This window comes from Ursus arctos, unplaced genomic scaffold (assembly GCF_023065955.2).
Source record: "Ursus arctos isolate Adak ecotype North America unplaced genomic scaffold, UrsArc2.0 scaffold_13, whole genome shotgun sequence".
Lineage (NCBI taxonomy): Eukaryota > Metazoa > Chordata > Mammalia > Carnivora > Ursidae > Ursus > Ursus arctos.
Window position 1 is genome coordinate 23,456,638 of NW_026622797.1, and position 27,371 is coordinate 23,484,008.

Genomic DNA, 27,371 nt, shown 5'->3' on the forward strand with positions numbered 1-27,371 from the left:
TAATCCCTCTGACTCTGGAAGTGATAGAAATAAATTTTAAAACTATACAGGACCAGATGTGAGTTTGGCAGATTAATAAGGGAGGCTCCTGTTTTTCAGGACATTCAGATCTGCTTCTTCCCTGAATTGTACTCATGACTCTTATAGATTCTTCACTATGGAAGAGGGAATCCCATACTATGCCCTGCAGTTGAGCCCTAGCCCACTTCCTTCCTAAGAGTTCATCCAGCTATATGAGTAGAAAATTCTCATCTGCACATCTCTCTCTTTTGTACTTCTAGGCCCTTATGTGGGCTCTTTAGAAGTGGCACCTCCTGACTTTATAATAATGAAGACTATCTCAATTCTACCCATGTTGGAAACTAAAGATTTCATCTTACTTCCCCTCCAGACATCTATATTCCTACTATAAATTTAAAACATGGTGTTTTATTACTAAAATTAATCTTGAATATAGTCAAATTTGTTTCTCTCTTTTAAGTAAATATTGGGTTGTAGGAAAATAACAGGTTTAGATATCAACAGAGAATGTAATTTTGTTAAACGTATATAGATTTTCATGTCAGTGTAAATTTTATTAAAGAGAATTTCTTTACTTTCACTATAAAAGTCAGATGAGTTATAAATTTAGATAGAAGCAAATTCTGTGGAAAAGACAATGAATTACTGAAATAAATGGTAATTATACAAAATCACATTACGAGATACCAAATCAATGTAATGCTGCCTAATATAGGTCAAATACTGTTAAATATTTTAATCAACTGATTGGGAAGTACAGAGAAACATATGCTGATTACCTTAGCAGGTGAGGAATTGTAGAGGAAATTGTAAATTCTTGGGTGGCTAGGATTATGATACCATGCTCTCTTGAAATTAGAATTGTTTTTTCATGAATAAAATGAGATTTTGCTAAAAGAAAGAAAAGTCATGGAAGCAATAACAAGCAAACTATGTTTAAGAATAACCATTGTTTCTTTTCTCCCATGTGTTCTCTCTGGCCACCACACCAGAAATAAAGTATTGAATTTCATTTCATAAATACTACTTAGGAAAAAAACCCTAAAATGATGAAAAATTTAGGAAAATACAGAAGTTATGTAAAAGGTGTAATATCTTATGAAAATAAAGCCTATATAACATAATTTTGGAACTGGGTTTACCTTAGAATAATAAAGCACAAGCCTTTCTTCTTGTGTATTAGGAGGTTGAAAGCTTTCAAAAGACATACCAAGGTTACAGTGAAGAAAAGAAAAAGCCAAGGTTGAGGCTAAGCCCATTAAACTGATGTTATCTCAGCCTGCTGCATTTTTATTTAAAATAAATATTGAGGAGAGGTGCCTGCCTGACTCTGTTGATAGAGCATGTGATTCTTGATCTTAGGGTCTTGAGATCAAGCCCCATGTTGGGGCTGGATCTTACTTTAAAAAATTAAATTAAATTTAAAAAAATAAAATAAAATTTAAAAATAATTATTGGGGAGAAGTAAGACACATGAGAAATCCTTCTGAGACTAGGAGTCTTTGGTGTCATAAAGTGGAGTATGTATTTTCACAAGATTTGTAATGTTTTGTTAACGAGACCTAGAGGATCAGTGTTTTAAGTAGTTGTAAAAGATGGGAAAACAAGGTCATATATTTTGTTTTGTGACAGACTTGAAACACATTTAGAAATAAAAACACACTAAATACCGTGGTATTTATATATTTTTTTTTATTCTTAGTTGATAACACAGGTGTTTTGATGGTGGGAATGTACAATAACATATTTGTTAGTGATATTCTGATAAGTTTACATTTGTTTAAGAGAACACTATTTAGACACTGTGAGAACTTCATTCATTTCACTTTTATCTGCCATATTGTGTGTCTGTGAAGGAGACATAAGTTATAGCTCTTGAGGGAGGTAAAAAAAAAAAAAAAAACCAGCAACAACTAGAGAATAGAAGGGACTGACTGCTTGATTATCAAAACCTCATCCAGCATAAATATTCAATAGGTTTTGCTACCTAAAATCTTGTCACCTTCTCAAAGCAAAAATTTATTTTAAGGTATAATCCCCAACAAGTGTTTAGTATATAACCATGCATAATTTATAGGACTTAACATGTTGAGTATCATAAAGATATCACAGGAGGGAAAATCTGTGGAAATTCACAGATTATACCACCTTTAATTAAATAAATGGGTTCTTGAATGGTTAGATAGAGTAATTTTGGCAATATAGAATAATACACCAAAAACAAGACTATGTGAATGAGCACTAGTCCTCTTACAGCTACATCTTTGAGCTTGCCTTGATCATGTGTTATATACAAAAAGGAATGTATAGTTATTCTTATGACAAAAACCTTTGAGCTTCCTTTCCTTAGTAATAGAGTAGAAATTGTAACAAAGATCTGTCATCAAGGGTTATTCACTACGGATTTTTCTCCCTTTTTTCAATAGTACTGAAGTTGCGGTTGGGCATTTTGGAAAAGGCGGGACTATGGAGACAGTAAGTAGATCACATGTTGCCAGGGGTTAGAATAAATAGGCAGAACATAGAAGACTTGGGGATCTGTGACACTATTCCGTGTGATACTGTAATGGTGAATAAAAGTCATTTTACATTTATGAAAACCCATAGAATGTATAGCACCAAAAGTGAACCCTAGTGTAAATTATGGACTTTGGGTGATTCTGATGTGCCAGTGTAGGTATAGAGATTGCAGCAAATGTATCACTCTGGTGTGGGATGTGGATATTTGGGGAGGTTGTGGGTGTGGAGTACAGTAAACATATGGGAACTCTTTGTTCTTTTGGCTTCATTTTGCTCTGAGCTCAAAACTGCTGTATTAAAATAGAAACATACACATATATTTATATATACTATGCATATATGTGGATATGCACATATATACATAATACATTTCACAATAGTCATGCTAAGGTGTTTTGTGAAGAAAAGACTAATTGGCATGTTGTAGGACACTTGCTTTATTTATTTATTTTTGGGGGGCTTGCTGGGTTACTGACTTTATTCAGCTGGGTGCACTGGCACCCAATCCTCAAATGCTTTTTACCAAACATAATATCTTCTTTGCTCTAAGATGCAAGATTAGGCATTAATAAAGGACATAGAAACTGGAGCTATATGAAAGTGGCTTTTTGAAGGAGCAACCCAGATATTTCAAATTTGCTTTCCTAAGATCAAACACTATATATTAGTAGTGTAATAAATATTGACATGTAATGTGAATGATTTATCATAAGCTTTTTAGATCTTAGAACTGGATGACCTTAAAATAATGTAATCATAATCTGTGAACAAATCAGTATTTTTCACTCTATGTTTAGTGTAATGGTCCTCAACTGGAAATCAGTCAAACTCCCGTAAACAACAGAATTACCTGGAAGAATGTAGAATATTATACATTAACAAGAGTGAATAACCTTAAACTATATGAAACAGTATGGATAATTCTTGCAAACATAGTGACAGAAAGAAGCCAGTCCAAAAGAGTATATATTGTATGATTCCATTTTTAAAAGTACAAACAAAAACATTGATATCAGTTTCCCTTAAAGATGGGGTCTTGACTGGAAAGGGGTATAAAGAAGTTTCTGAGGGTACTGATAATGTTCTATTTCTTGACCCTGGAACATGTTAAAGGAGTGAGTTCAATTTGTGAAAGTGGACCAGACCATACAGTAAAAATACTTGCCCATTTCTCCATGTGTATTCCCAGAGGATATTTACTATATGCCCAGCAATGTAGTGAAAGTGTCAGAAGGGGCAGTGGCTACTCTGCATCCTTACAGCCTGCACAAGGAGAGGAGACTAACACATATGAAAACATTAAAAATTTTTAACTGAGAAGTGTATGATTGAAGGTCAACTGTTACAAGTTTATTGTCTGCCTAGATCAAAGGAGGATACCACTGAGATCTAAGATCTATAAGAAATGTTGGGGGAGCTTGTACTTGAAATATGCATTGAGATATAAGTTTGGACAATTCTAGTCTCAGCCTAAAGATGTAACAATTTGAAGATCTTCATTATAGTCCCTCTGGGGTATTAAAAGCAATAGCACCAACAATTAGCTTGTGAGACAATTCTCACTTGTAGGATATACTACTAATTAAATTTTAAATTGTTATTTAGTATCTTTTCCACTATGTAGTTTAGTTCGTGTGGCACTAATGTAGTCAAAGTTTTATAACAATAGAATTATTGACTATTTTTATCTCAAATACATATGCTGTTACCTGATAGCTAAATTGATTTATCTTTTCAATGCCCAAAAACAACAAAAAAATGACTTAAAGGTGGAATTATGAGATACTATCCATATGTTCCTTCTGAAATTAATTTGGGCTAAGGAGTGGTGTCATTTTTATGTATAAACAAAAGTATAAGGACTTTTCTGTATCTGTGGCTGTCTTCCATTTTATATTCTAATCTCTTTAAAGATTTATTCTGATAATTTTACAATATTATCTGTACAATGAAGCCATTATTAACAAAAAAGAAAGAATTAGCAAAGGGACCTTGTCCACATTCATTTAATGTGCAAGCCCTGAATTATAGCTTACATCCACTTTCATACTTTTCGCTTACCCAAACTAGAGATGTGGAGAATTTTAACTGTTCATTTCCAGTGACTTTCCAGGCTAATATATCTACCTGTCTGTTCAGTCCTCCAGAACTCTTATTGGTCACTTTGGTCATCACTTATCTTCTGCTGTACTTGGAATGATCAAGCAACTCACCCAATTCATTTCCTGATTTACACAGGTGCACATGGAGATATTCAAAATCATAATTGACAAAGTTGCTTCATACCTGCACATAAATGAACATATTCTATGTAAATAAGCTAAAGAAAATCAGATTTGTATATAGTGAAATTGCTTAGCTAAATAAACAAATTAAGGTAGCTAAGCATCAACGTATGTAGTTAAGAGTGAGCAATAACAATTATAATAAACAACTATTGAAGCATTAATCTTGTATCTTAGAGCTATATGCCAAAAAATGGAAATTAGAAAAATGGGTAATAGCATCTGGAGTTCTTCCAGTAACTCCAATATTCATGAAATTATATGAACCATGTGCTTGTGAAGTCATCACCCAACATTTTAGTAAATAAATTGAAACTTGTGAAATTACTACTATCAGGAAATTATGCCAAACAACATTAAGGTTAATTATTTTTTCACAGACATACTAATGTTAAAGATAGGGGAAGGGGACTAAAATAAATTCCATACTGGAAAGGGAAGGCATTCTTTAAATAGGATCCATCATTTAAGACAAATAATGCTTTTACTAATGTGAGAACAGTGTTATTCAAAATAGAGTAAAAGCTACATACTTATCTTTATTTTAATTAAAAAGCTGAAAGAGTTTTATTTATTTATTTTTTTTAAAGATTTTTTATTTATTTATTTGACAGAGACAGAGACAGCCAATGAGAGAGGGACCACAAGCAGGGGGAGTGGGAGAGGAAGAAGCAGGCCCACAGAGGAGGAGCCTGACATGGGGCTCGAACCCGGAACGCCGGGATCACGCCCTGAGCCAAAGGCAGACGCTTTAACTGCTGTGCCACCCAGGCGCCCCAAAAAAGCTGAAAGAGTTTTAAAGGTTTACCAAGTATTGTACATATGCCCGAGGACTGATCCTTGGCCACCTGCTGAAAGACCTCTTATGTTCATGAACATGGTACACTGCACCACTTCATGAATCCCTGTGTTAGTTTCTTAGGGCTGCTGCAACAAAGTATTACAAACTGAGTGGTTTAAACAACAGACATTTATTTTCTCACGGTTCTGGAGTTAGAAGTCCAAGGTCAAAGTGTGGCATGGTCGGTTCCTTCTGAGGGCACTAAGAATGTTTCATGTGTCTCTCCTCACTTCTGGTGGTTGTTGGCAATTTTTGGCATTCCCCATCTTCTGCTCATCACCCTAACCTCTGCCTTCATCTGCACATGGTGTTTTTTCTCTGTGTAGGTCTATCTCAAAATTTCGCCCTTTTATAAGGAGAGTAGTCCTAGTGGATTTGGAGTCTGTCCTTCCATTTGTGTCATCTTCAATTTCTTTCATCAGTGTTTTATACGTTTCAGAGTACAAATCTTTTACCTCCTTGATTCAGTTTATTCCTAGGTATTTTATTTTGTGGGGAGGAGATAATTTTAAGTGGAATTGTTTTCTTAATTTGTCTACCTGCTACTTCATTAGTAGTGTGTAGAAACACAACTGAATTCTGTATGCTGATTTTGTATGCTGTGACCTTAGTGAATTCATTTATCAGTTCTAGTATTTTTTGGTGGAATCTTTAGGATTTTCTATATATAGTATCATGTCTTCTGGAAATAGTGAGAGTTTTACTTATTCCTTACCAATTTGGGTTGGGGTTAATGTAGAGCATGAAATCAGCCATAATACTGAGCTCACTAAAATGTAACACGGGCCACTGTGGGCAGGGAAGTTTTCGGAGAAGGGTGTAGGCCTTTGGAATGTCGAGGCCTGCATGACCACTCTGCCGTTGGAATGCCATGGGGCATTGCCTTCCCAAAACTTTTGTAGCCCAAACAGACGCCCTGTGATCTAAGAGATGTAGGCATTGTCCCTCAGTCTATGTTTAGCAGAACTCATAGAACACGCAAATTAGCATATTGAATCTTTCCCATAAACAGATCCTCCCAGTTTCAGTAAGATCCCTTGTCACACATCATGTGCTTAAGGAACAGTGATAAGGATTTGTGATTATCCTGAAGGACCAATAAAAGTGGGAGCAAAGAGGAGCAAAGGTTTTCTCCTCTGAGTATTGACTCCCTTGCCTTCTCCTCTCTCACAGCAAAGCCTGGAGTAATCTTTCATCCATCTCTACAGGGATTGCTGGCCATTCCTGGCAAATTTGGATGCCTTTTCTTTTTCTTGTCTGATCGCTGTGGCTAGGACTTCTAATACTATGTTGAATAAAAGTGGTAAGAGTGAACATCCTTGCCTCATTCATGATATTAGGAGAAAAGTGCTCAGTTTTTCACCACTGAGTATGATGTTAGGTGCAGCATTTTCATATATAGCCTTTATTATGTTGAGGTATGTTCCCTCTTTGCTGAGGGTTTTTATCATAAATGGAAGTTTTACTTTGTCAAATGCTATTTCTGAGTGTATCAAAATGATCATATGGTTTTTATCCTTTCTCTTGTTGATGTGATGTATCATATTGATTGTGAATATTAAACCACCCTTGCATCTCAGGAATAAATCCCACCTGATTGTGGAGAATGATTTTTTAAATGTATTGTTGGATTTGGTTTGCTAATGCTATGTTTAGGATTTTTTCATCTATGTTCATCAGAGATATTGGTCTGTAGTTCTTTTTTTGTGTGTGGTGTCTTTATCTGGTTTTCGTATCAGAGTAATACTGACCTTGAAGAATGAATTTGGAAGCTTTCCTTCCTCTTCTACTTTTTGGAGCAATTTGATAACAGGTATGAACTCTTAGTTAAATGTAGAATTCACCTGTGGAGCCATCTGGTCCTGGGCTTTTGTTTTTGGGAGTTTTTTGATCACTGATTAAACTTCATAACTGGTAATTGTTCAAGTTTTCTAATTCTTCCTGATTCAGTTTTGGAAGGTTATATGTTTCTAGGAATTTAACCCTTCTATGTTGTCAAATTTGTTGGCATGTATTTTTTATAGTATTCTCTTATACTCTTTTCTATTTCTATGGTGTGGGCTGCTATTTCTCCTCTTTCATTTGTAATTTTGTTTATCTGAGTCTTTTTTTTTTAATGAGTCTGGCTACAGGTTTATCAATTTTGTTGATATTTTCAAAGAACCAGCTCCTGGTATCATTGATTTGTTCTTTTTTTTTTTTTTTTTTCTATTTCTTTTATTTCTGCTCTACTCTTTATTGTTTCCTTCCTTCTACTGGTTTGGGGTTTTGTTTGTTCTTTTTAAAATTTTTTCTCCCTAGCTTCTTAGGTGTAAGATTAGGTTATTTATTTAAGATTTTTCTTCTTAAAATATTGCTGTAAACTTCCCTCTTAGAACAGATTTGCTGTATCTCAAAGATTTTGGAGCATTGGGTTTTCATTTTCATATGTCTCTGTGGATTTCTTGATTTCTTCTTTGATACCTTGGTTGACCCATTCATTGACTAGTAGCACAGTTATTTAACCTCCATGTATTTGTGTTCTTTCCAGATTTTTTCTCGTGGTTGATTTCTAGTTTCATAGTGTTGTGGTTGGAAAAGATGCATGATATGACTTTAACCTTTTTGAAATGTTGAGACTTGTTTTGTAGTCACTATGTGATCTGTTCTGGAGAATGTTCCATGTACTCTTGAAAAGAATGTGTATTCTGCTATTCTGGAATGAAATGTTCTAAATACATCTGTTAGAACCATCTGGCCCAATGTGGTCTATTATTTTATTGCCATTGATTACTCCCTTTTTGTTGCTAGCCAATTTATGTATTTGGGTGCTCCCATGTTGGATACATAAATATTTGCCATTGTTATATCCTTTTCTTGGGTTGTTTATCATGTAGTGTCCTTTGTCTCTGGTTACAGTCTTTGTTTTAAATTCTACTTTGTCTAAAATACATATTGGTACCTCAGCTTTCTTTCGTCTTAAATTTGCATGGTAAATACTTTTCCAACCCTTAGCTTTCAATCTACATGTTTTTAGAGCTAAAGTGAGTCTCTTATAGGCAAGTTTGGGTCTTGCTTTTTTATCCAGTTCATCATGCTATGTCTTTTGATTGGAATGTTTAGCCCGTTTACATTCAAAGTAATTACTGATAAGTATATATTTATTACCATTTTGTCACCTATTTATGGTTGTCTGTAGTTCCTCTTTGTTCTTTTCTCTCTTCTCTCACAGTTTGTTGGCTTTCTCTAATGATATACTTGGATTCCTTTCTCTTTATTTTTTGAGTATCTATTAATATTTTTTATTTGCGATTGCCATTAGTTTTATATATAACATTTATATGGCAGGCTATATTAAGTTGATAGTTGCTTAAGTTTGAACCCATTTTAAAAGCACTATATTTTTTCTCTCTACTTCCCCCCATGTTTTAGGTATGTTATGTCCTGCTTTTCATCTTGCCTGTTTATGTGAATCCCTTGACTGACTATTATAGATATACTTAAATTTACTGTTTTTTTTATGTTCTACTTTTCTTATTCCTGCTTATGGTCTTTCCTTTCCACTCATATTGCTCCCTTTAACATTTCTTGTAGAGCTGGATTACTGATGATGAATTTCTTTAAACTTTGTTTACCTGGAACCTGTATTCTGAGCCTTGTTGGATAAAGAATTCTTGGTTGCAGATGTTGTTCTTTCAGCATTTTGAATATATCATGCCACACTCTTCTGTCCCAAAAACTCTCTGCTGAAAAATCAACTGATAACCTTATGGGGTTTCCCTTGGATGCAAGTGTTTTCTGTCCTCTTTCTGCTTTTAAAATTCTTTCTTTATCACTACTTTTTACATTTAATTACTATGTGTCTTGGTGTAGACTTCCTTGTATTAATTTTGTTGGAGGCTCTCTGTGCTTCATGGACCCAGATGTCGCCTTCCTTCCCATATTCGGGCAGTTTTCAGCTTAGTTCTTCAAATAAATTTTCTGCCCTCTTTTCTCTCTTTTCCTTCTGAGATCCCTATAATGCAAATGTAATTACACCTGATGGTGTGTCTGAGTTCCCTAATCTATTTTCTTCTTCTTCCTCTCTCCCCCTCCTCCTTGTTGCTGTTGTTGTTGTTATTACTATTACTATTTTTTTTCTCTCTCCTCTTCAGCTTGATTGTGTTCCACTTCTCTGTCCTCCAGGTTGCTCATTCATCTTCTGTCTCCTCTAGTGTACTATTTCCTCCAGTGTATTTTTAATTTCAGTTCTTGAGTTCTTCATCTCTGATTGTTTTTTTTTTTTTTATGCTTTCCATCTCTTTTTTGAGAGTCTTACTGAAGTCCTCCACTCTTTTCTCAAGTCCAGTGAGTATCTTTATGACCATTACCTAAATTCTCGATCAGGCATATTACTTAGCTAATTTCTTCTAGGTCTCTTGCTGTGATTTTGTCCTTTCTTTGGGGACATATTTCTCTGTCTCTTCATTTTGCTAACTCTCTGGGTCTGTTTCCATGTGTTAGAAAAGTCAGCTATGTCTCCTACTCTGGAAAGTAGTGGCCTTATGAAAAGAGGCCCTGTATTGCCCTGCAGTGCAATGTCTCCTGTTCACCAGAAACTGGTACTTCAGGGGTATATTCTGTGTGTGTTGCAAGTCCCCTACTCTTGTGGCTGAGCCATGTTTGCCTTCAGTCTCATGATCTGCAATGGCTGTCTTTGCCTGTTTTGGGCAGTGTTTGGTCCCTGTCTTGTTAGTGGGCCAGGCCTGGACTTCTTTGTGCATTTACCAAAGCTACAATAACATGGTACTACAGGGTACTTTCCTGTGTTGTTGTCTGAGAAGCTTTTGTTGGTGGGCAGGGCCTGCAGTGGGACCAGATGTCTGCCCTTAGCCCGTTACTTGGACTGCCTTCAAACCGGTGCATGTGGTTATATTCTTCTCTCCATGGGTCAGAATCCACTTTTGGGTGCTCCTGGCTCCTGACAGGGCTGCTTGCACACTTCCATCCTTGTAGGGCTACTTTGGATGGACACATGCCAAGGGCATGTTAGAGAGTGCCTATCCACAGGAGAACCTGGGGGTGGCACACAGTGCCAGCAATGTCCAAAGTGTTCTGCTGAGGGAGTGGATCTTGATCCACTTTGGAAGACCATTGTGGCCACATGGTGGGGCAGATCTGCAGAAGATCAAAGGGAAAGCACTCTTAACAAGTTAGATGGAGCGTGTTGATGCTGTGCTGCTTCCTGCAGGTGTACTTGTATCTGGGCTGGGGTGTGGGAGAGGGAAATGGTGCCTAACAGCTCTTTTGTTCTTAGAGAAGTCTCCTAATGATCCTTACACCTCCAGCACAGGCTCTGAAATTAATAAAGAAATCTCCTTCTCTCATTCCCTAAGCATACTTCAAACTGCTGTTTTTATCCTCTATCTCCGCCTGGCTGATTTTTGTGCTGTCTCTGTAAGGGCAGAGACTCTGTTTCTTATATCCCTCTCTGCACTCCCAGAACGGAGTCCACTTATTTTTAAAGTTCCACGTGTTTTGCCCCATTGATTGTTAGGCTTCTCTAGTTTTCAAAGCCAAATGTTATGAAGATTTGTCTTCCCCATGTGGGTACCCTATGCCTGTGGTGCCTGGTGTGGAAACTGTTCCTCTCTCTCTGTGTGTTTACAATGTCCCTCTATCCTATCGACAGTCCTGTAACAGCTCTGTAGCTGTTCTTAAGGGTTAACTTGCTTCAAGGTAACACACTTCTTGTTTGCTGATTTAAGGTCCTTGATCTGTAACAGAATTAGTTTACCTCCTTTAAGATTTGTAGACCCCTGGCCTTGGGTAATGAAAAACCAGAACTTTCTCAGGCAAGAGAGGCCAACAAGTCTGTTTGAACCTGCCTTGGCCTTCTGATTAGCCCAGCAATTTTCTAGCAAAATGTTTTTCTTTTTTAAGGTCATACAAATGACTCTACTGACCTCCCTTTGTACATCTGTAGACCTTGCCCTCCTTTGCAGAAAGAACAATGTACTCTTGTACAACCTCTGGGTACAAAGGAACCAGACCTTCTTGTATAACAATCCCCAGGTATTGAGAAAGTAGACCTATCACAACCTCCCCAGGACACCAAGGATTAGATGTTCTCGTACAACCTCTGAGCACCAAGATAACTCTATAGCTGAAATTATCAGTCTGCATGTAATCAAGGAATGTCACAGACCACTACCTTCCCTTAACTAATTAAACTCCCATAAAAATCTCTGGGCCAGGCAGAAACCTTAGAGTTGGCCTTTGGACAAGAGTCAGCCTTCTCCCAGGTAGCCAGGCTTTTGAATAAAGCTCATATTCCTTTCCATTCAAAACTTTTCCCTTGAGTATTAGCCTTTTGAGCAATGGGCAGCCAAACGTGGGTTTTGGTAACAATTCCACAGGTCAGTTTGGCTCCCAACTGCATCTCTGCCCTTCCTAAAGTCTTAGATGTTTCTTCTTCTCTACATTTAGCTGTAGAGAGTCCATTGTGCCAGTCTTCAGGCTGTTTTCTGGGTTATATATACTCATGGGTGTTTTTTAGGAGTATCCCTGGGACAAGGTAAGCCTCGGATTCTCCTACTCCACCCTCTTCCAGAATTGTTTTTTCTTAAAATATTAAATAAACTTACATTTCTGTAATAAATTCCACTTCATCATGATGTATCATTCTTTTTATGTGTTGGTTGGATTCAATGTCCCAATATTGTGTTAAGAGATTTTAAAAGTATCTACGTTCATGTGGAATAAAAGTTTTGGTTTTTTTCCCCTACAAAGTTTAATATAATATTGGCTTCATAAAATGAGTTGGGAAGTTTCCCCTTTCTTATATTTACTAGAAGAGATTATGTAGATTTATTATTTCCTTCCTAAGTATTTGATGAATTTCTAATAAAATGTAGCTATCTAAGTATTTGATGAATTCTAAAATATAGCTACCTAGATATTGGATGAATTTCTAAAATATAGCTTCCTAGGTAATTGATGAATTTCTATAATATAGTTACCTATAGCTATTGACTTTGAGTTTTCCCTGTGACAAGGTTTTTGTCTACACATTTATTTCCTTAAAACATATAATGCCATTTTTGTATTTCATCTTGTAGTTTTGCTAATTTTTATGCTTTAAGGAATTTTTTATTTCATGAAAATTGCCTAACTTATTGACATAAACTGTGTGTCATTTCATCATTAAAAATATCTGTAAAATCTGGACTGATAATTCCTCTTTTATTTCTGATATTGGTAAATTACAACTCCCTTTTTGACTAGCTTGACAGGAATTTTATTCTATTCATCTTTTCAAAGACCCAGCTGCAGATTAATTTATATTCTTTTTTTTTTGAAATTACACGACTTCTTATCTTTACTGTATTTTACTGTTTAGACTTTACTTTTTTTTTTTTTTAGTTTCTTGAGGTTGAATAAGTTATTTTAACCTCTCCAGATCTCTGCTTTTTGAATAAACATAAAACATATCTGCCTTGTTTGTGATAAATGTACAAAGGAAAAATAATTAAGATTTTTAAACGATTATGTGAAAAATAGTATTTCTGGTTAAGAAACTATTAAAATATCATTTTCATATGGTGAAAGAAGTGCTTGTGAATATTAAATGAAATGATGTCAATAAATTGGCATAATTAAAACTAGAGGCTTGGGGTGCCTGGGTGGCACAGCGGTTAAGCATCTGCCTTCAGCTCAGGGCGTGATCCTGGTGTTATGGGATCGAGCCCCACATCAGGCTCCTCCGCTAGGAGCCTGCTTCTTCCTCTCCCACTCCCCCTGCTTGTGTTCCCTCTCTCGCTGGCTGTCTCTATCTCTGTCGAATGAATAAATAAAATCTTAAAAAAAAAAAAACTAGAGGCTTTTTCTGTCTCTTAATATATGGAATCTACATGTATAAAGGTGTTTATTTCCCTTAAGATATGTATGGTGATTTTTCCATAAAGATCAATTCTTCTTAGATTTCCTTAAAATAAACTAAACTTTATTGTTTAAATGACTCAAAGATCTTAAGGAATATTGTTTCAAATGTTTTTAATTATCTAAACTTCAAAAATTCATTCAGAACCTTGGCAATTGGTATTATAATATTGCACAAAGAACTTGATCCAGTTTTATAATTATACATATATCTCTGCTAAGCTATGGAAGCCATTACACCACATTTCTAAATATGGATGTAAATATTATATTCCATAACAGTCCTTTCATTATCCTAATGTAGACTAATGGAGTAATTCAAACCTTCAATCTTCTCCTTTCCTAAAACATGAATTAAAACAATATTCTTTAATATAATAGAAATATAAGCATGACAGCAGTTATTTTAGAACTGGACTGGAAGATATTTAGTAAGATTCATGTGAATAAAATGTATTTTTAACAAGGAATGTCATTGGTCTGTTTCCAAAAGTAGGATAGCGCATTTTGTGAACATTTTTTTATTCTAAAAATATATTCATGTTCTTTGTCAGATAAAAAAAATAATGACAGTGGTTTATTAGCATTATTTACTTACTAGTTTGAGAAAACATGTTGTCATAAAAATACTTTTAGCTTCCCAGATATTACCAATTGCTTTTTAACAGTGTATTTTTTTCTCAGAAGCCTTTTATTGCCTCAAAAAGTCTTTTCTTTTTATTATATTTAGATCAATACATTTCATAGGCATTAGGACAATGACAAATATGGCACTTTTGATTGGTGATTTCAAAATGCCCATGCATGTGTTCATATGCTTTGAAAGATTTTGTTGTGGAATAAAATGTCATTCAAGGCCAGAGATGGCTCCTGAAGGTAAGCCTGATATAGTGTCATTTATACCTAGTGTTTTTCCACAGCTCATTAAAATCTTATGTAATTGGAAAACAAATGCAATAAAATATTTGTGTGGGTGTTGCCATGGTCAATAATCTCCCTCCTCTGAGAGCCTTATCTTTTTAATCTTCTGATATTAGAAACAATTCCTTCTTTATTTGACAGCTTCACATTTGATTGACTGCTACTGTTACCATGTGTCAATCTTTGCACATGTTATACTTGCTGAGTGTAACTGAGCTTTTCGTATCAAGAAGAACAACTCAGTGACTATAGTGTTGAAACCAACTCAGATACATATTTAATGGGTTTAATATATTTTGTTTAAAGTACTAACATTTCACCCCTTAATTGATTACTATGCCATTATTTTTCTAAAGTCAAATGCTATTCTCATATACCTCTTTCTTCTTCCATCTGTCCATTACCTTTTTGAATTTGATAAAGCCTCTTCTAGACTCTTACCATAAATTTGTCCTCAGTGGTAAGGTGGTGCTGAAGGGATATTAGGCTCAACGTTGTACTCACATGCTTTGTGATGATTAATGTATCACTCCCATTAAGCCAAATTTCCTCAACTATACGTAGATAACAATCAAAGTAATGAAACAATATACATAAGAGTGTACTTAACATATTAGGTAGTACAAGGTGATACAATTTAGCTTGCATATTCTTTTCGGTTTAGATCATAACTAGCAAAAAAGGGGAATATTTTTAAGTTTTAAAACAATGCTTTCTGAAGTGTTAGCAAATTTTATACAAAGATGATTTTGCTTATACCTGTAATGCCTATCTTTATAAAATAATGGGACACAAATATCTAATGCTCAACAATAAAGAGGGGACAAAATCAAGCTGCTTGTCTTAAACCTTAAAAGGCCTTTCTTCCTTTATTAAAAAAAAAATCATTCACCAAATTGGAACCTTATCTTTTGATATTTAATTCCAGAGGTCTGGTTTGTTGAAATTAAAGCTGATTTCATTTCCCATTTATTCTTTTTCCATATGCCCTACCACTCATCACAAACTATCATCAATATTTATAATGGAATATAAGAGAACCTCTACTGCCCCCTTATTTCCTTGTTTATGCAATAGCATTTCATTGTAAAAAGCTGTAGAGGCTCAGAAGTGTGTGTGTGTGTGTGTGTGTGTGTGTGTGTGTGTGTGTGTGTTCCATTGCAATGCTTTTTTCCAATGTCACTGCCACAGCAGGCAATGTCACTGCCACTGCACTTGTCCTACATAAATAGTAGGACTTGCTGCTTTCTCTTTTTATTATAACAAATCATACACTGTTTTATCTCCACACTTAGCTATAAATACAATGGTTATATAAAATTATGTAAGCATTCATAGTAGGAAAAGAGGTCAACCAAATTTTCAGAATAAAAACACTGATTTTAAAATAGCTGTGCATTCTCCCTTTCCCTGTCAGTAAATCTTTCCATCAGCATCCATCTAAGGGTGATTATGAAATTTACAAGTAGTTTATCACAAATACATAAATTGCCTCAAATGGGTAAAGGGGAAAACATTCCTTTGTAAATGTTTTCAGGATTAATCAAATGCCTCATGTCTACCTCCACCCTGCAAATTCAAATAGTATTTTCCTTTTTTCTCTTATATATACATATTTATATATACACACAAACAAAAATACATATTTATGTATATATAAGGGAAAATGGACAAATATATGTGTGTATGTATTACATACACACAGCACACACACTATCTGATTTGACAAACTTGCTCATTTTTATTTTATTTGTCCTTCTTTTAATCTCTGTGACTTTTGCCATGATATATCATTCATCTCTCTAACCAAATTATCTACATTTACCATGGGAAATTATCAAACATCTCTGAATAAATAGAGGCCTTTCCTGAGTAAGTAGAGGTTTCACCCGTATAGCTGACTCCAATATATCCCTAAAGAATAGATATTTATGTGTTTTAGGACTTAAGCAATTTCTATCTCCATTATCAAGATTATGGAAGAGCATGATTAGGGTGAATCTGAGACAGTTCTAATGCTTACAATAGATAGCTTATTGGTCCTTGACACAAGGTTGTTATATTTATGGCATTGTGCTCAAACTCTGGAGATGGTTCTTAAATATTATCTATTCAAAATATATAATATTAACACTGCAAGCGTTTACCATCCTTTAAACATTGTAGAATTTTTAAGAATTTAGAAGGAGAGTGTTCAACACAACTTATTTCTCCTTGTGACCAGGAGAGAAGTAGAAGATAGATAGATATGGATATATATTGGATATACCTATACATATATATGATTAGCCCAGTACCCCAGGTGTGCAAAGTGGCACGATGTCTGAAAAGTGAGGCAGTCAACAGAAGGACACAGGATATTAAGGTGATGGAGAGGTACAGGGGTGCATAGAGAGTGATAATAAAATTATTTTTTACCTATTCAAGTCTATAATAATTCTTGGTGAAAATTATTTTATGTATGCATTTACTACTGAAGATATAATTCTGGAATAATCTGGAATAAAAATACTATATATGAACAATATATTAAGAGATCTTGCAGATAAGAAAGCAAAGATTATATTGTATATCATGAATTTACTTACATTATTGAGAATTAGTAGTGCTGCCACTGATGTGGTCAAGTTTAAGAGTTTCTGGAAGAAGGCAGTCATTCATTCACTCCTGTGCTGCTTTCTGAGGAAAGGATAAACTCTAGGTTTGAATAAAGATTTTCAAAAAGCCCAACTCCTTCAATGTGCAATGTGGGAACACAAAACTTCTATTTCTGAACATACTACCCTAAATACTTTAGCACCAAAGATAAGCCATTTTTAAATAGTGCACACGGTCTGTATTTTATACCAATATTCAACTCAGAATTTTCCATTGTTAGTACTGAGCTGGTAACTGAATATATTAAGCTTTTGAAGGAGACTGGGATTGGTGGTAATGAATTTGTTTATTGGCTAAAGTCCATGCACCAACTTATACTTACTTTAAATGGACAATAATCTTTGTTAGTCAGATAAGCAAATGTTAAATCTTACCAAGAAAAGAGCTCATGAGAGGATTTTAGAACTTATCCCTGCAATTTAATGTTAGCACTGTTGTAAATTAAATTTGCTATGCAAAGCACTGTGTAAACCAAATTGAAAAGAGGAAGGGGCAGCTGCTGTTCCAAAAGAGAGGGAACACAACAATTTCTCTTGTAAACTAGAGCTGTTATTTCTCCACCACATTTGTTAGCTCTCTCCTCTCTCACTTTTTTTAAATACTCTCAACTCTTCATCCCTCAAGGAACCCATACTGCCCTCTCTCAGATCCTTCTCAGTCCACGTATGTACCTGTGCATCCCTTCCCTTCAAATCCATGTCCGGAGACAGTTGGCCATCTCCTCTATTCATCATCTGCATATTTTATCTCCTCACTTCAAGTGCCTTCTGAATATGACAGTTTTTGCCTTCCTTAATTTCTACTTGACTATGTAGGTCAGTCACTACATCCATTTTTGCTGCCCATCTCCTGAGATACTGAACATGTTTGTTTCTTCTTTTTTGCAATCCTAATCCTTTACTCACTGCCCCCCCCCCATTTTTTGACGTTGACAAAAACACTAAAGTAAAAACTTGAAAAAATGGGAGCATGAGGAGGAAAACCAAGAAGTCTAGAAAAATTCTAGGAAAAATGGCTCTGATACTTGGAATGAATTGTATTTTTTCTCAAAATGGTAACAAGTAAAGCTTACAGCAGAAATCTTTTTCTCTGGTCCTCTCAGGTAACTTATAGTATTTCACATCAGGTGAGTGATCCTGCTTATCTTCATCATCAATCTGTTAGCCTGTTCCCATTGCTAAGCATTATTCATTTAGAATTATTCATTTGGAATGATTTGATGACTTTCAATTCCACCATTGTGCTAAGATCCTAAGTATGTATAGTTTTAAAGACTTCTGGCCATTCAGGTGATCATTTTATTTTGCAGCAATAGTGGGAAACAACAAAAGTACAGTAGATCAGTGTCAGATCCTATGATATGGAAAAACAACAAAAAGCTTAAATAAAAGGTCTTGACTATGAGTGAAGCTTCTGTCTCATTTGGGCATACTGCGAACTACAAGCAGGATTAGGGACAGTCTATTTTCAGAAAAGGAAGGTAGTTTGTTTTCTATCAGAAAATTAAGTTCAGAAACAAATCAAATGCTTCCACATGCTGAGGGAAATAATAAGAAAATTAATCGATGTTGGGGTTGAGGCCCTTTAGTCTCTAATTATTAGATACCACTGATTTCTATTTAGCCAAAGGTGTGTAGGATTGAATGTTGGCTTAACTATCTGTGAAATTAGACAGTAATCTATGGGGAGCTGTAATGCTGAAGGCAAAGGTCTAAGCTGAAAAATTGTGTGTATCTGTGGATTGATGGGGATGCATGCAGTACAGATATATAATTTGAAGGAGACATAATGCAATTGAATCATATTTTAATTTTCTAAAATATTCCTAACAAAAATATCTAGATAATTGTATAAACATAACTAATTAGAAAGTATTCGAAGACATGGTCTGAGGTAGTCTAAGTCAAAGCAAAACAGTCAATGATGATGTAGAAAAGCTGTCTGGGGTAGTTCCATGGCATAATTTATCTCTTTCTTGAGTAAAGGGGAATAAAAACACAGAATGGAAAGGAATAACTGAGGTTTTGTCAGTCTGGCATTCTATTGCCTTTAATGAAAATAAATATTTAAAGAAGGTAGAAAAGAGAGCTCTTCCTATTTCTGTAATAAAAGAATAAAATTAGCAAAGATATTAAATGGATTTTAAAGGCCTTGTTAGAATTGGACTAAAAAAATGAGCTTTAGGGATTCTAGAAGGCTAATTTAAAACAAATGTTCCCAGTGAAATCTCTTAAGGTATGTTTCCTAGACAAGTGGAGGATAAGAAAACCTCTTAGCTTATCTGTAGACACCGTGTCCCATGGGGAATGAATGGCCTGTAGCCTAGCCAGAAAGGAAGACAGAGAAATCACCTACATGTTCCTGAGCCCCTTGCCCTTTATTTTTAATTCCTGTGTTGAGGAAATTGGCTTCATAATAGAAAAACAATTTGAGCAAATTTAAAAAGGACAACAGGGTAGTGCAATGATTTAGGTAACAGTATATAGTAGAAGGAACAATGATTTAGATCAAGATACTCAAGTTAAACTTTTTTTTTTCAGCTTTGAGGTTTTCTTTATAAAATGTACATCATATCTACTTAAATTGTGGTTGTAAGGATTAAATATGAAAGTGTCAAACACACTTAACTGACAGACTATGTTACCTATTCCTTCAACAAGCATTTAGTGAGTGTCTACTCTGAGGGAAGAATTATGCCAAGTACTGGAAAAACAAAGAGTAATAAAATCTAGACCTTACCTTCAGATAGCTAATAAGCTAATAAGGAAGAGACATGTAGAAAAATAAGTGCACTGAAGAGTCACAGAGGTTCTGAGAATATATGGCACCCCTGTGATAATGGTCAGTTCCTACCTATAGGAATAAAGTCAGGAGGGCTTTCATAAAAGAGAGGCTTGTGTTTGGTCAGGCAGTATGTGGAGGTGTGGGTGTTAACTGGTCAGATGCAGTGAGTGGCTTTGAGTGGATGCTGGAGGAGTGACCTGCATGTGCAAAGCCCAGGTATTTGAAGGAGACAAGTGCCTTATGAAATTACAAACTGAATATGGAATAGATGTTGAATATATGTATTCAGGGTCTTTTGTGGTTCCATACACATTTTAGGATTCTTCTAGTTCTGTTGAAAAATGACATTGGTATTTCATAGGGATTGCATTGAAGCTATGGATTGCTTTGAGTAGTATGGACATTTTAACAATATTCTTATAATGCATAAACACAGAATATCTTTTCATTTATTTTTGTCTCTTCAGTTTCTTTTATCAATCTTAGAGATTTCAGTTTACATGTCTTTCACTTCCTTGGCTAAATTTATTCCTAGGTATTTTATTCTTTTTGATGCTACTCTAAATGAGGTTATTTTCTTTCTCTTTTTATGATTTTATTTATTTTAGAGAGAGAGAGAGAGCAAGTGAGGGGTGGGCAGAGGGAGAGGGAGAGAGAATCCCAAGCAGACTCCATGCTGAACGTGGAGCCCAACACAGGGTTCAATCTCACAACCCTGAGATCATGGCCTGAACTGAAATCAAGAGTTGGACACTTAACCCACCGAGCCACCCATTAATTTCTTCATTTCTCTTTCTATAGGTTTGTTATTAATATATAGAGACAAACTAGATTTGGTATATTGATTTTATATCTTGCAACTTTTACTGGATTTGTTTATTCTAACAGTTTTTTTGGTAGAATATTTAGAGTTTTTTAAAAAAATAAAGATTTTATTTATTCATTTATTTGAGAGAGAGACAGAGAGACAGAGCACAAGCTGGGGCAGGGGGAAAAGGGGAGGGAGAGGAACAAGCCTACTCTGTGCTGAGTGCAGAGCTTAATGCTGGGCTCCATCTCATAACCCTGAGATCATGATCTGTGCCAGAATCCAGAGTTGGATGCTTAACTGACTGAGCCAACCAGGTGCCCCATTTGGGGTTTTTAATATATAATGTCATGTCATCTGCAAATGGTGAGAATATTACTTCCTTTTCTATCTGGATAACTTTATTTAATTTTCTTGTGTAATTGCTCCAATAGTATGTTGGGGCGGGGGGAACTGGCAAGAGGGGATGTTCTTGTCTTGTTTCTGATCTCAGAGGAAAAGCTTTCAGCTTTTCAACATTGAATATAATGTTAGCTGTGGGTTTGTCATGGATGGCTTTTATTAATTTGAGGTTCCCTCTATACCCACTTTCTTGACAGTTTTATCATAAATGGATATTGAATTTTGCCAATTTATTTGAATGGTCATATAAGTTTCACCTTCCATTTGTTAACGTGGTATATCATGTTGATTGATTTGTAGGTGTCCATTCATTCTTGCTTTCCAGAATAAACCCACTTGATCACGGTGTGTGATCCTTTCAGTGTATTGTTGAGTTCAGTTTGCTAATATTTTGTTGAGGATTTTTGCATCTATGTTCATTGAAGATACTGGCCTGTAATTTTTTTCTTCTGGCATCATTGTCTAGTTTTGGTATTAGAGTAATCTTGGCTTCATAAAATGAGTTTGGAAGTGTTCCTGCCACTGCCACCACCACCACCACCACGACCGTGGCCGCAGCAGCTACTGCTGCTTCTGCTGCTGCTGCGGCTTCTTCTTCTTCTTCTTCAGAAGAGTTTGCAAAGGATTGGAATTCTTTTTCAATGTCTGGTAGAATTCACTAGTAGAGCTATCTGGTCCTGGACTTGTTTTGTTGGGAGATTTGGGCTACTAATTTAATCTCCTTACTAGTAATCAGTCTATTCAGATTTTTTTTTATACTTCATGATTCAGTACTGGGAGGAAACAGTATGTTACTAGGAATTTATCCATTTCTTCTAAGTTGTCCAATTTGTTGGCATATAATTGTTCATAATAGTCTTTTATAATCTTTTGTATTTTTTTTGGTATCAGTTGTAATGTCTCCTGTTTTTGTTTCAATTTTATTTCAGCCCTCTTTTTTTCTTATTGAATCTTGCTAAACGTTTGCCAGTTTTGTCTTTTTTAAATAGTCAGCAAAAATTTCTGACAGTCATCCATGTTATATGTTCATTTTTTTTCCTCTAAGTATTTTTCCATGCTATGAACATAGATTTTTTTAGAGGGGACTTTTGGGGAAGATGGCAGAATAGGAGGTTCCTAAGCCCACTTTGTCCCATGGATGCTACTGGGTAACACCCACATTAGTGTAAATAACCCAGAAAATGGCCCAAGGACTGGCAAAACAGGCTCTCCTGTAGACAAGAGGGTGCATCTGAGAGAGTAGAAAGGGCAGAGAAATGGTCTGGAGCCAAAAAGATCCATGGAGTGTCTGTAGGGGGAGGAACTCTGCAGGTTCTGAGGAGAGAGAGGAACAGAACCAACATCAGGCCCCTAGGCAAGGGGACCCATTAGGGACGATGAATCCCCATAACATTTGGTTTTGAAAACCAGAGGGGCATAACAATCATTGGGGCTTAACCCCTGGAACTTTAAAAAAAGTCAACAGACTGGGCTCTGGGAGGGTGGAGTCCCCACCCAAAGAGACAACACAACAGTCTCACAGAGATACAGCATAGAAGCAGCAGTTTGAAAAACACATGGGGTATACAAGAAGATTTATCTACTAATCTTAGAGTGTGTGCTGGGAGGACAGGGATCTTTAGGGGACTTCACCAAGAACAAAAGAGACAGTCGCATAATTTACCTTCTCAACCCCCAAACCTAGAAATGTAAAAACCTGCAGGAACAGCTCAACAAACACTCTACACCTAGTTTGCTGGTAGCATGCCCCACCCCACATTCTCCTGTGGAAATACCCCCTCCATCCATCCCAGCATGTGCAAGAATTTTCTCAAGTTGTTGTAGGCCCCTTCCCACAGTGGACCTGCACAGACTTGCTGGTCCTGCATGCCCTGCCCCCCATGTTCTCCTGCTGATCTGCCTGCTCCATTGGCCAAAACCCATCCAAAGTGTTGTATTTAATGTATTTGGTGCCTAGAAAAGTTAACCAACTTTTCTTTTTATTTATTTACTCTTGTCTTTCATGATGTTGATATTTTAATATATCTATGACAATTATTTTGCAGAATATCCCTAAATTTGTATTTGTCTAGTCATAGATTATACTCAGATTAAAGAGTTTGGCAGGGACTAATACATTGTTCATCTACATTCTCATTATATCTTATCATTGTTTACACAGATGTCAGTTATGGTAATATTAAGTTTGACCACTAGGTTAAGGTAGTGTCACCAGTTTTATCCATTATAAGAGACTGTTTCTATATTAAAAATTTATATTTTTATAATTTGGAATTCTGTAAATATTGCATTCCTCAACAGCTTTTCACCTAATATTTTAGCATCCATTCATGATTCTTGCCTTAATCAGTTACTAGAGAGGTAAAAAATGGTTATTTTCTAATTATTTTATTTATTCTACATTTATTAGTAGCATTTTTTTCTATTAAAAAAAGAATTTTTACTACCACCCCACCTATACATCTTTAGGATTTTTTACTGTCAGAGTCACTGACATTTTTATATTTCTATAGTGTGTTCATGGTAGCCCTACATGGCCAGTGAGAGATAGTTCAACTGGATCCTATTATCTTTTGACAAGTTCATATAAGAGAGCACTTTTTTCCTTCCTGGAATGAAAGATATTCCAGACTTGCCTTTACTTCTCTGCCCTAGTCATGGAATTAGCCATTTTTCCAAGGAGCCCAGGTACTTTTGAGATATTAAACACACAAGGTAGCCCCAGACTGGCCCACTAACAAGACCAAACACTGCCCAAAACAGGCAAAGACAGCCATTGCGGATCATGAGACTGAAGGCAAACATGGCTCAGCCACAAGAGTAGGGGACTTGCAATACACACAGAATATACCCCTGAAGTGCCAGTTTCTGGTGAACAGGAGACATTGCACTGCAGGGCAATACAGGGCCTCTTTTCATAAGGCCACTACTTTCTAGAGTAGGAGACATAGCTGACTTTTCTAACGCATGGAAACAGACCCAGAGAGTTAGCAAAATGAAGAGACAGAGAAATATGTCCCCAAAGAAAGGACAAAATCACAGCAAGAGACCTAGAAGAAATTAGCTAAGTAACATGCCTGATCGAGAATTTAGGTAATGGTCATAAAGATACTCACTGGACTTGAGAAAAGAGTGGAGGACTTCAGTAAGACCCTCAAAAAAGAAATGGAAAGCATAAAAAAAAAAAAAGCCAATCAGAGATGAAGAACTCAAGAACTGAAATTAAAAATACACTGGAGGAAATAGTACACTAGAGGAGGCAGAAGATGAATGAGCAACCTGGAGGACAGAGAAGTGGAACACAATCAAGCTGAAGAGGAGAGAGAAAAAAAATAGTAATAGTAATAACAACAACAACAGCAACAAGGAGGAGGGGGAGAGAGGAAGAAGAAGAAAATAGATTAGGGAACTCAGACACACCATCAGGTGTAATTACATTTGCATTATAGGGATCTCAGAAGGAAAAGATAGAAAAGAGGGCAGAAAATTTATTTGAAGAACTAAGCTGAAAACTGCCCGAATATGGGAAGGAAGGCGACATCTGGGTCCATGAAGCACAGAGAGCCTCCAACAAAATTAACACAAGGAAGTCTACACCAAGACACATAGTAATTAAATGTAAGAAGTAGTGATAAAGAAAGAATTTTAAAAGCAGAAAGAGGACAGAAAACACTTGCATCCAAGGGAAACCCCATAAGGTTATCAGTTGATTTTTCAGCAGAGAGTTTTTGGGACAGAAGAGTGTGGCATGATATATTCAAAATGCTGAAAGAACAACATCTGCAACCAAGAATACTCTATCTAACAATGCTATCATTCAGAATAAAGTTTCCCAGACAAACAAGGTTAAAGAAATTCATCACCACTTAACCAGCTTCACAAGAAATGTTAAAGGGGACACCTTGAATTGAAAGACTGTAAGTGGGACTAAGAAAGGTAAGAAGCACACAAAGCAGTAAATTTAAGTATATCTATAAAAATCAGGCAAGGGATTCACACACAAAAAGGATGTAGAATATGACACTATATATCTAAAATGTGGGGCTGTGGGAGGGAGAGTAAATATTTAGTGCTTTTAAAATGGGTTCACACTTGAGCAACTATCGACTTAATATAGACTGCTATATGCATAAGATGTTCTATATACACCACAAATCAAAAACTGGTATTGATATGCAAAAATGCAGAGAAAGGAATCCAAGAATATCACTAAAAAAAAGCCAACAAACAGAGAAGAGTACAAAGGAAAGTAACAGAATTACAAAAATAACATGAAACAAGTAACAAAATGCATTAAGTACATACCTATCAATAAGTATTTTGAATATAAATGGAATCAAAAGACATTGCATGACAGAAAGGATAAAAAAGCAAGACCCATTGATATGTGCCTCCAGTAGACTCATTTCAAACCAAAAGACACATGCAGATTGAAAGCGAAGGGATGGAAAAGCACTTATTATGCAAATGGAAGTGAAAAGAGAACCCTGGAAACAATGCTTACATCAGAGAAAATAGACTTTAAAACAAAGACTGTAACAAGAGACAAAGAAGACACTACAAAATCATAAAGGGAACAATCCAACAAGAGGTTATAATAATTGCAAATATTCATGCACCCAACGTGGGAGCACCTAAATATATAAGGCAGCTAATAATAAACACAAAGGAAGTAATCGATAGTAATACATAATGTAGGGGACTTTAACACTGCATTTACATCTGTGGATAGATCATCAACAGAAAATCAACAAGGAAATGGTAGATTTGAATGCTACAATGGACTAGCTGGATCTAACAGATATATTCAAAATATTCCATCCTAAACAATAGAATATACATTCTTTTTAAGGGTACATGGAATATTCTCCAGAATAGATCACATATTAGGCCACAAAACCAGTTTTAATAATTTCAAAAAGATGAATGTCCTACCATACATATTTTCTGACCACAATACTATGAAATTAGAAACCAGCCACAAGTAAAAAATCTGGAAAAAGTACAAATACATGGAGCTTAAATGACATGCTACTTAGCAATGAATAGATCAACCAAGAAATCAAAGAGAAAATCAAAATATTCATGGAAACAAATGAAAATGAAAACACAATGGTCCAAAATCTTTGGGATCCAGCAAAAACTATTCTAGGTGGGAAGTTCAGAGCAATACAGGCCTACCTCAAGAAGGAAGAAAAATCTAACTACCTAACCTTATACCTAAAGAAGCTAGAAAAAGAAGAAGAAACAAAACCTAAAACCAGTAGAAGGAAGGAAATAAGATTAGAGCAGAAATAAACAAAATAGAAACCAAACCAAACCAAAACCAACAATAGAACAGATCAATGGAACCAGGAGCCGGTTCCTTGAAAAAGATCAACAAAATTGATCAACCTTTAGCAGGACTCATATTAAAAAAAAGGGGGGGGGGGACTCAAACAAAACCACAAATGAAAGAGTAGAAATAATTAGTAACACCATAGACATACAAAGGACTATAAGAAAATATAAAAATTATATGCCAGCAACTGGACAACCTAAAAGAAAGGGATAAATTCCTAGGAACATATAACCTCCCAAAACTGAATAGGAAAATTGAAAATTTGAACAGCCCGATCATCAGCAGTGAAATTGAATCAGTGATCAAAACCCCCCAATTAATATAAGTCCAGGACCAGGTGTCTTCACAGATGAATTCTACCAAACATTTAAAGAAGAGTTAATGTGTTCTTCTTTATTCCAAAAAATTGAAGAGGAAGGAAAGCTTCCAAATTCATTCCATAGGCCAGCATAACCCTGATACCAAAACCAAATAAGAACACCACAAAAAAAAGAGAACTACAGGCCAGTATCTCTGATGAAGATAGATGTAAAAGTCCTCAACAAAATATTAACAAAACAAATCTAACAATACGTTTAAAAAATTATTCACCAAGATCAAATGAGATTCATTCCTAGGATGTAAGAGTGGTTCAATATTTGCAAATCAATCAATGATTCATTACATCAGCAAGAGAAAGGATAAAAATAATATCATTTCAGTAGATGCAGAACAAACATTTGACAAGCATGACATCCATTCATAATAAAACCCATCAACAAAGGATATGTGGAGAGAACATACTTCAATGCAATAAAGGTCATATATGAAAAACCAACAGCTAACATCGTACTCAGTGGTGAAAAACTGAGAGCTTTCCCCCAAAGATCAGGAACAAGGTAAGGATGTCCA